Source organism: Bison bison, unplaced genomic scaffold (assembly GCF_000754665.1).
Source record: "Bison bison bison isolate TAMUID 2011002044 unplaced genomic scaffold, Bison_UMD1.0 scf7180017864492, whole genome shotgun sequence".
Taxonomy (NCBI): domain Eukaryota; kingdom Metazoa; phylum Chordata; class Mammalia; order Artiodactyla; family Bovidae; genus Bison; species Bison bison.
Window position 1 is genome coordinate 1,709,252 of NW_011495051.1, and position 11,244 is coordinate 1,720,495.

The window sequence follows — 11,244 nt, forward strand, 5'->3', positions numbered from 1 at the left end:
CAGTCCCAGGGCTGATCTCCTTCAGAAGGGACTGGTTGGATCTCCTTGCAGTCCAAGGGACTCTCAAGAGTCTTCTCCAACACCACAGTTCAAAAGCATCAATTCTTCGGCGCTCAGCTTTCTTCACAGTCCGACTCTCACATCCGTACATGACCACTGGAAAAACCATAGCCTTAACTAGACGGACCTTTGTTGGCAAAGTAATGTCTCTTATTAACTAAAGTCCAGAAGTGACTTAGCAGCAGCAGCAGCAGCAGACTTTGCTAGAATTTCCCTAGTTTTCCCTGTAAGTCCTTTTTCTCTCCCAGTCTCCTCTGGGATGTGACAGTCTCTCAGACTTTCCTGAATTTTGATACCTTGAAAGCTTTAAGGAAGACTGATCAGGTATTCTGTTCCTCGGTTGGTTTGTTTAGAAATAAATTTATTAAACTGGTTGCTTGGTAATCTGTGTCCTTTTTGTGTGTATTTGTTGTTGTTTTAGTCACTAAGTCATGTCCAGTGTTTTTGTAACCCCATGGACTGTAGCCCTCCAGGCTCCTCTGTCCAGGGGATTTACCAGGCAGGAATACTGGAGTGGTTTGCCATTCCCTTCTCCAGGGGATCTTCCCAACCCAAGGATTGAACCCTTGTCTCCTGCATGCCGGGCAGATTCTTTACCACTGAGTCACCAGCCACCACCACATTTATGTATATTTTAACACAATTAGAAGAAAAGCAGCAATAGCAAACACAATCATAATACCAGCTTTGCAGTCAATCTATTAATAGAAGCCTCCAAGCGTGCTCTTGCTGCATTCCTGACACTTGCTTGGTCCTGGAGTCAGCGAACTCATTCTTGGCAAGACTGGGAGCACGGACACATCTGTCTCGGCAGGGGAGGATGAGGACAAGTCTGTGTGCCAAGTCGAAGGTCATCCAGCAGATGTAACTTTAGACAGATGTCCTCGTGGAGATGAATGGACACAACAGAGTAGAAGAAAAAGTCCAGATGCTGAGGAGTATGTAGAAGATCATATTTGTACACACACACACACACACACACACACACACGTACATACAATGTACTTGTGTATAATGGTCTCTTTCTGACTTACAGGAAGCACACCACACACTGTCCCTGGAAAGTAAGAGCAAATTGCTGTCCCCAAATATTTGAGTCTATCCCAACAAGAGGATCATGCATACCTCATGCTGTGCCATGAGTGTTTTCTGGGTCTCCCACTAGAGTTCTCAACACATACACCCCTTCTTGACTGACCTTGGTCTTGACCATGCACACCAGTTATCCATTGCTACATACAAACCACCTCAAAACTTAGTGGCTTAGGGACTTCTCTGTTGATCCAGTGGCTGAGACTGTGATTCCAGCGCAGGGAGCCCGGGGTTCGATCCCTGGTCGGGGAACTAGATCCTGAATGCCACAACTAAGACTCAGTGCAGCCAACTAAATAAATATATTAAAAAGCAAAAACTTGGTGGCTTAGAATAACCACCCCTTGATACGTTACTTTTTCTGTCAACCAGCAATTTGGACTGGACTCAGCTAGACAGTTCCTCTGACAGTCTTTATCATCGGGGTCTGACAAGACCCAGAAATGCAATATTTTTTTCTTGGCAAAGACTGGCACACTGAGGATGACTTCTTGTCACCAGGTGCTCTGGGAAATCTCAGTGAATTCACCAAATTTCCCCGCAAAGGGAAATGACGGCACTGCCAGCTCTTCAAGGCCTACTTTACAGTCTCCGGGTGTGTTAGGGGAGACTTTGATGGAAACCACCTGTCCTGGCCAGGCATCATAATAACCACTTGCATGAGTTATCTTAAAATAGGAGGTCTTAATACTTATAAATTCTTTTTTAAAAAATTTTATTGAAGTATAGTTGATTTACAAAGTGTTAATTTCTGCTGTCCAGCAAAGTGACACAGTTATATATGTATTCTTTTTATTTTATATTGGAGTATAGCCAATTAACAATGTTGTGGTAGTTTCGGGTGAACAGCAAAAGGACTCAGCCACGCGTATACATGTTTCCATTCTCCCTGCAAACTCCTCTCCCATCAAGGCTGCCTCATAACATTGAGCAGAGTTCCTGGTGCTGTACAGTAGGACCTTGTTGGTTATCCATTCTAAATATAGCAGTGTGTACCTGTCTATCCCAAACTCTCTAATTATTTCTTCCCCCCATTTTTCCCCCTGCTACCGTAAGTTCATCATAAGTTCATTCTCTAAGTCCATGAGTCTGTTTCTCATATATATATATATATATATATGCTATATGTGCTTTTTCATGTTCTTTTCCATTATGGTTTATCACAGGATATTGAATATGGTTCCCTGTGATATACAGTAGGACCTTGTTGTTCACTTGGTTCCTTTTTATCCTAACATATGCACATGTTCTGGGGACTAAGATGAGGGCATCTTTGAGGAGGAGGACCTTTAACCTGCACACATACTTTATGCATGTGTGCATGCTCAGTCGTGTTCGAATCTTTGCGACCCCATGGACTATAGCCCACCAGGCTCCTTTATCCATGGGATTTTCCAGGCAAGAATACTGGAGTGGGTTGCCATTTCCTACTCCACCATACTTTATAAACATCTCATCTTGCAGATGAGAAAACAAAAACAGAAGCTTGATGGTTCTGTTAGGGGAAACACACTGACTGAAACTGCCCACCCTGGCCAGGCACCATAGTAACCATTTGCATGAGTTATTTTATGACAGGAGGTCCTGGTAAGGAATACAGAACTAATAAGCCACCAAAACCCAGAAGAGTTTGGGAAAGGTCAAAAGGAGATGCCACAGGTCTGACCATCTCCCAGAATCCTTCTCGCTGGCATCCATCATGGCTGAGCAATGCATGTGCCACCTGGAAGGACCCTGAGTCAGAATGATTGGCCAAAGACAACCCAGAAACCAACCCTATCACCATAAAACCCGAGACTGCAAGCCACATGGCAGAGCAATTCTCCTGGGTTCCCTCACCCTGCTGCTTTCCACCCAGGCACCACTTCCCAATAAAATCTCTTGTTTGTCAGCACGTGTTGTCTCCTTGGATGATTCATTTCCACGTGTTAGACAAGAGCCCACTCTCGGGCCCTGGAAGGGGTTCCCCTTTATGTAATAGATCCATTGACTTGCTTGAGTCACAAGGAGCTGGTCCGTGGTTGGCCTGGTCTGTCTAACTCCATGCCAGTCACCAGGGCTGTGATGAGCAGGGTCCCAAGTGCCTGTGGGCAGGAGGAAGGCAATGGAGGGCTGAATGCAGAGTTTAGAAAAGCAGAAACCCCATCTCTCACTAAGTAAAAGGTGCAGCCCTTTCAGGGCACTCTACACCCACCACAAAGTCCCTGGGGTCTGAGATTGCACCTCCTCTGCCCCCTGGTCTACACTGCTGCGTTCTCCCCATTTCAGCAAAATATGGATTCTAGGCTCCCTCTGGGTAACTCAGAGCTCTCCATGGTACTGAAACACCCCCGTTTCCTGTATCCCCCCCAGCTTATCTCTCTTGGCCAGGGGTTTGGGTTTCTGAGGTTCTAGCTCCTAGTATGTCTTGCTAACTACACCCAGGTCTCCCTATTTCCAACTTCTTACTTGGTCTCAAGCTGGGGGTCATCCTTGAGTTCTAGGGCAGCCCAAGAGCTTAGGTTGTTCCTGGAACTTCTCAGTATTTTCACACCCAGAGACTCCCAACGGATGCACAATAGGGGAGGTCTGTGATTAAAGGAAACACTCCCTTTTACTAACACATCTCTTAGGAATTATCTTCCCTAGTGGCTCAGATGGTAAAGACTTTGCCTGCAATGCAGGAGACCTGGGTTTGATCCCTGGGTGGGTAAGATCCCCTGGAGAAAGGAATGGCTACCTACTCCAGTATTCTTGCCTGGAGAATTCCACGGACAGTGGAGCCTGGTGGGTTACAGTCTGTGGGGTCACAAAGAGTTGGACATGACTGAAAGACTAACACAAAGTTTTCAAGTGTCCAGGTATGGGACTTCCCTTGTGGTCAAGACTGTGCTTCCCCAGTGGGGGGCATGGGCTCAATCCATGGTTGAGGAACTAAGATCCTGCATGCTGTATGGTACAGCCAAAAAATAATTTTTAAAAAAATGTGTCCAGATTTGGGCCTCAAATTATACCAGTTGGTTTGAGCATGCCGATTAAAATCAAGGGAAAAATACAAAAAAGCAAATTCTCTTCTGCTATTTTGACCTTATGGCACCTTCCAGAAACCATCTGGTCAACCATATAGGACTCCTGGCATTTCTAGATGTGCTTTTTTAAAAAATGTGGTAAAATATGCACCATACTGGATTCTTGGGGCTGGTGCACTGGGATGACCCAGAGGGATGGTATGGGGAGGGAGGAGGGAGGAGGGTTCAGAATGGGGAACACATGTATACCTGTGGCAGATTCATTTTGATATATGGCAAAACCAATACAATATTGTAAAGTTAAATTAAATAAAATTTAAAAAATACACATAATATAAAATTTATCATTTTAACCATTTAAAGTGATTCAGTCGTACTCAATACATTCACAGTGTTGTGAAAACATCTTCACCATCTCCTTCCAGAACTTTCTCAATTTCCCAAACTGCAACTCTGTCCTCATGAACCATTCACTCTCGCAGCCCCTGGTACACATTATTCTAGGTTTTACTCTCTGTCTCTGTGGATTTTCCAATTCTGTGTCTTTTTTCTGTCTCAGGTTCCCACCCAGGTTACCACATGACAGTTAGTTGTCCCATTCATCCTCTTAAGAACCTCTTGGCTAACACAGTTTCTCAGAAATTCTTGTTTTTGATGACTCTGACAGTTTTACAGAATGCTTGTTGGAAATTTTCTGGAATATCCCTCAATGGTGGCTTATCTGGTGTTTTTCTTATGAATAGACCAGGGTGATGAGTTTTTAGGAAGGAGGACACCGTAGAGACAAAGGGCCCTTCTCAGCATATGGTATCAGTTATCCATGCCATTATACGACTTGTCACAGTGGATGCTGGTGTTGATCACCTGGCTGAGGTGTGTTTATCAGGTTTCTCCAACATAAATCTACTCTTCCCCACACTTTTTCCTGGTTTTCCCTGGTGGCTCAGACAGTAGAGAATCCGCCTGCAATGCAGGAGACCTTGGTTCTGTCCCTGGGTCAAGGAGATTCCCTGGAGAAGGGAATGGTAACCCACTCCAGTATTCTTGCCCGGAGAATGGCATGGACAGAAGAGCCTGATGTCCTACAGTCCATGGGGTCACAAAGACTCAGCCATGACTTAGCCACTGAACAACAACAAATCACATGAGAATACAGGGCGGGACCACATTGTTCTCTAAAATTATAGACTCTTGTCACTATTTTGAGTCCCACTGGTGACAATGCAACATCTTACTCCTTCTTGGAGGGTATGAACCCCTTGTAGGTCACTTTGACCAGAGAAGCAGCCTGGATTTCCAGCCCAGATGTAGAGCTTCAAGTAAAAGATGTCTAGACACAACATTCCATTCGGTAGTTTCCAAGGAAACAGGACCTTGTATCCTCATCCCAACTTGAGCTTAACCTCTTTGTTTTTATTTTTGACAGCTCAACATGTAGGATCTTAGTTCCCCAACCAGGGATCGAACCTGGGCCCCCTGAAGTGGAAGCGTGGACTCAACGCTTCCACCAGGGAAGTTCTATTGTCATTATTAAAGTCAATATAATTAACACCTTTGCCCTTCCTTCTTTTTTTTTTTTTTTTCTGTCAACGCTGTCTTTTCTTCTCCCCGTGAGATGAGGCCAACAGGGAATACAACAACCCCAGGTTAGGACTAGTGAAACCAAAGCTCAGGATCTCATCGCTGAGCTCCCAGTGGAGCCTCGGCTGTGCACAGGCCCCTCAAGGCCCCTTAATCACCTCCCTGGCAGCCCAACTCACACCACAGCCATGACAGGAGTTGCCCGCTGTCCGTGTCCTCTCAGCAGACCTGCCTGGTGCCCATGGTTACGGGTACCATGGATGATGCAAGATGATGAGCTCTTTGCTGGGATCCCCTCCACAGCCACCAGGGGCTCCCGGCAGCCTAACTGGTGTCTCTGGGGCTTGGAGGTGTCTAATCACTCACCAGACACGAACCAGACACAACCTTAGGGACTCCAACCTTCAAAGGCAGGAGCAGAGATTTTCCTGGTGGTCCAGTGACTTAGACTTCAAGCTCCCAATGCAGGGAACTAGATGCTCCCAAACTCTAGTCAGGGAACTAGATTCCACATGATGCAATTAAGACTTGGTGCAGCCAAATATATATATAAAACTTATTTTGTATTGGGGTGTCACTGATTAACAATGTTATGATAGTTTCAACTGAACAGAGAAGGGACTGAGCCATACATATACATGTATCCATTTTCCCAAACTCCCCTCCCATCCAGGCTACCACATAGCATTGAGCAGAGTTCCATGTGGTATACACTAGGTTCTTGATGGTTATCCATTTTACTTTTTTATTTTAAAAAATTGTTTTATTTATTTTTGGCTGTGCTGGATCTTCACTGCTGCGTGGGCTTTTCTCTAGTTTCAGAGAATGAGAGCTACTCTTTGTTGTAGTATGTGGGCTTCTCATTGCGGTGACTTCTCTCATTGTGGAATGTGGGCTCATGGCCGGGTGGCTCAATAGTTATGGCGCACGGGCTTAGCTGCTCTGTGGCACGTGGGATCTTCCCAGACCAAGAATCGAAGCTGCACCTCCTACACTGGCAGGAGGATTCTTTACCCCTGAGCCACCATCTAAGTCCTGGTTATCCATTTTAAATATAGCAGTGTGAACATTAACAGCAGAAGCAGAGGTGTTTCTGGCTGTGAGCCAGATGGCTGGTGCTCTGCCATTGACCTTCTGAGTGATCAGGGCAAACCACCTCCATGCCACGTAGACACCATGACTATAGCCTTATGTGTGTGTATTAACTGAACAAACATTGCTGACAAAACCAAGTGTTGGCAAGGATAGATAATACCAGGGCTCTCTTCCACCGCTCATGTGATTGTAAATCCTTACAATGCTTTGGAAAGTTGTTTAGCATCAATGACTAAATCTATCAATCACTTATCCCGTGACCCACTGATTCCTTTCCCACATGCATAGCCAAGAGAAATGAGAATACTTGTCCCTCAAAACACAGGCACAAGAATTTTTTTTGGCTGCGCCTTGTGGTTTGTGGGATCTCAGTTTCCCAACCAGAGATTGAACCCTGGCCCTTGGCCGTGAAAGCGCAGAGTCCTAACCACTAGGTCACCAGGGAATTCCCAAGAATGTACATCATTTAGATAAATGTCACATCATCAGAATGAAAGTCTTTGGTGCTTCCAAGAACGCCATTGAGAACATGAAAAGACAACCCACAAAGCAGGAGAAACTGTTTACATGGAGACAGCTGAAAAGGGGCTTTATCTAGAAGACTAAAGAACTCTTACAATTCAAACTTTTAAAAAGAAAAAAAAACTCAATAGGGGCTTCCCTGGTGGCTCAGTAGTAAAGAATTCTCCTGCCAATGCAAGGGACATGGGTTTGATTCCTGGTCGGGGAAGATCCCACATGCCCAGGAGCAACTAAGCCCATGCGCCACAACTACTGAGCCTGTGCTCTAGAGCCTGGGAGCTGCAACTACTGAAGCCCGTGCTCCCTAGAGCGCATGCTCCGCAACAAGAGAAGCCACTGCAACGAGAAGCCCAAGGACCACAACGAGAGAGTAGCCCCCCCCCGCTCGCCCCGACTAGAGAAAGTCAGTGAGAGAAGCAGACACAGGAGGACACACAAGGAGTGATCCCACTGATGCAAAACGTCCAGAGCAGGCAGATCCACAGACAGAGGGTGGGTCCAGATTGTCGGGGGCTGGGCAGGTGGGGGGTGACTATAAAGGTCACAGGCTTTGTTTTCTGGTGATTAAACTATTCTACCATTGGATGGAGTGAGAGTTGTATAACTTGTGAATGTGCTAAAATTCAATGAGTTATTTATTTTTGGCTGCTCTAGGTGGCACACAGTTCCTAAGTTCCCCAACCGGGGATTGAGCCTGTGTACCCTGCAAGGGAAACAGAGAGTCTTAACCAATAGACCACCAAGGAAGTCCAAAGTTAAACATTTAAAAGGGTAAGTTTCATGGTATATAAATGATATTTGTGAAATAATAGGAAAAAATACATACTAGTGACTCAGTGGTAAAGAATCCACCTGCAATGCAGGAGCCTCAGGAGACGTGGGTTTGCTCCCTGGGTGGTGAAGTTTCCCTGGAGAAGGAAATGGCAACCCATTCCAGTATTCTGGCCTGGGAAATTCCACGGACAGAGGCGTTTGATGGGCTACAGACCCTGGGGTCACAAAGAGTCGGACACACACACACACACACATACACACACACACAGTCTTTGCCCCCCAGTTTCTGGTGAGAGTTCCTAAGTCCCTTTTAATTTCCTGGTTGGCTGGAGAGTCTTTTTTTCTAGTGAGATGACTTTGGGTGGGCTTCTGGCTAGAAGTGGTCACCAGAAAAACCACATCATGATTAGAAACTTGAAACTTTCAGCTTCACCACCGTCCTCCAGGTAGGGGAGAAGGGTGGAGATAGAATTAATAATGGATTGTGCCTATGTGATGATGAAGCCTCCATAAAAATCTCTAAACTACAGGGCTCAGGGAGAATTTTTTAAATTTGTTTTCGGAGGATCTTAGTTCCCCAACCATGTATTGAATCTGTGCCCTCTGCAGTGGAAGCGCAGAGTCTTAACCACTGGACCGCCAAGGAAGTGCAGAAGATTCTTGGCTGGTGAACACGTGGAGGGGCTTGGAGAGAGAGCATGAGAGTTCTGTGTCCCTTCCCACATACCTCGCCCTAGGCATCTCTTCATCTGGAGGTTCATCTGCATCCTTTATCACATCCCTTGATAAAAGCAGTCCCCACCCTTTTTGGCTCAAAGGACCAATTTCCTGGAAGACAGTTTTTCCATGGACCCCAGGAAGAAGGGATGTTCCAAGATGATTCAAATGCATGCCATTTATTGTGCATTTTATCTTTATCCTTATTACATCAGCTCCACCTCAGATCATTAAGTATTAGAACCCAAAGGTTAGGGACCTCTTTTTTATAATAAATCAGTAACATTTAAGGAAGCTGTCTCCCTGAGTTCTGTGAGCTGCTCTAACAAATGAATCGCACCTGAGGAGAGGGTCCTGGCAACCTCCTTCTCCAGCCAGTTGGTTGGAAGCGCAGGAGACAACCTGGTCTCGTGTCTGGCATCTGAGTTGGAGACAAGCCTGGGACCTGGGACCCTTTGTTGCAAAGCTTGCACCTGGACCCACCTCTCCTCCAGCTACAAAATACAAAGAAACTATATGGGACTAAAAATAACTGTGTGAAGGCACAGTTGGGGCAAATTCTGGACCCAAAGATACAAAGACAAAAAACCCAACTGCCGTTTCTGAAGAGCTGGGTGCAAAAGCAGGGTACTGCACTCAACACTATAGAGGGGTGGGCAAACCACCTAAGCCCCACCTCCAGCCCGACCCTTGCATACACCTCACCCCGGATAAGGAACAAGCTTGCCACCTCCATTGGGGAGCCTGTTACTTGTTTTCACTCATTCCTGCAGCCAGCAAGGGAACTGCCCCAATAAAGCCTTTCAAATTTTTTTCATTTATCTATTTATTCTTGGTTGCACTGGGTCTTTGTTACTTCTTGGCATTTTCTCCAGTTGCAAGAAGTAGGGGCTACTCTCTAGTTTCAGTTTGTGGTCTTCTCCTTGCAGTGATTTCTCTTGCTGCAGAGCACAGACTCTAGGGCTAGGGGGCTTCAGTTGTTGTGCACAGGCTTAGTTGCTCTGCGACATGCAGAATCTTTCCAGACCAGGGATCAAACTGATGTCCTCTGCGATGGCAGGCAGATTCTTAACCACTGGACCACTAGAGAAGTCCTCTAGTAAAGTCTTGCCTGAATTTCTTGTCTGGCCTCTATCCATTTCTATTGATTTCTATTGAAAGGACTGATGCTGAAGCTGAAGCTCCAATACTTTGGCCACCTGATGCCAAGAGTCGACTCTTTAGAAAAGACTCTGATGCTGGGGAAGATTTAAGGCAGGAAGAGAATGGGATGATAGAGAAGAGATGGTTGGATGGCATCACTGACTCAGTGGACATGAGTTTGAGCAAGCTCCGGGAGATGGTGAAGGACAGGGAAGCCAGGCATGCTGCAGTCTATGGGGTCACAAAGAGTCAGACATGACTGAGCTACTGAACACATTGATTGATTCAGGAGGCCAAGAACCCTGGTGGGTATGGGGGTAGGGACTGTTTTGTGGGACTGAGCCCTTAACCTGTGGGGTTTGATGCCATCTCCAGATAGAGAGTGTCAGAACTGAGTGCAATGGTAGACCTCTGAGCTGATCTCTCATGGAGAACTGCTTGTTGTGGGAAAAAACCCCACACATCTGGTGTCAGTAGTGTGAAAGTAAAGGAGAAACAGCACAAGAAGTGACTTTTTCTTAAACATATCTCGGTGCGTGCTAAGTCACTTCAGTTGTGTCCAACTCTTTGCGACCCCATGGACTATAGATCACCAGGCTCCTCTGTCCATGGGATTTCGCAGGCAAGAATACTGGAGTGGGTTGCCATTTCCTTTTCCAGAGGATCTTCCTGATCCAGGGATCAAACCTGCCTCTTCTGTGTCTCCTGCATTGGCAGGCGGACTCTTTACCATTGAGACACCAGGGTAGCCAATCGGGTCCTCACCAGACACTGAATCTGTCAACACCCTGATCTTGGACTTCCGGCCTCCAGGACTATGAGAAATAAATGTTGCTGAGATATTCTGTGACAGCAGCTCGAATGCACTGAGTGTACAATGGCCTGCCCCTCTGTATCTCTTCTGAACTCTGCACTCAGTGATGTCATGATGTTAGCTTTAAATCAGTGAGAGTATTAACACCACAGAAATCGCCAAAAGAGAGGACTTCCCTGGTGGTTAAGTGCTTAAGACCTGCAATGCAGGGGGTGCAGTTTTGATCCCTGGTTGGGGGAGCTAAGATCCCACATGCCTTGAAGCCAAAAAAACGAAAGCATAAAGCAGGAACAATATTGTAACACATTCAATAAAGACTCTGAAAAATCTATATCAAAAAAATCTTAAAAAAAATAAAAAAGAAATTGGCAAAGGAGACAAATGGATGCCACCACCCCACCCCCACCCAGGAGCCAGTGGTTAAACATTTGCCAGCAT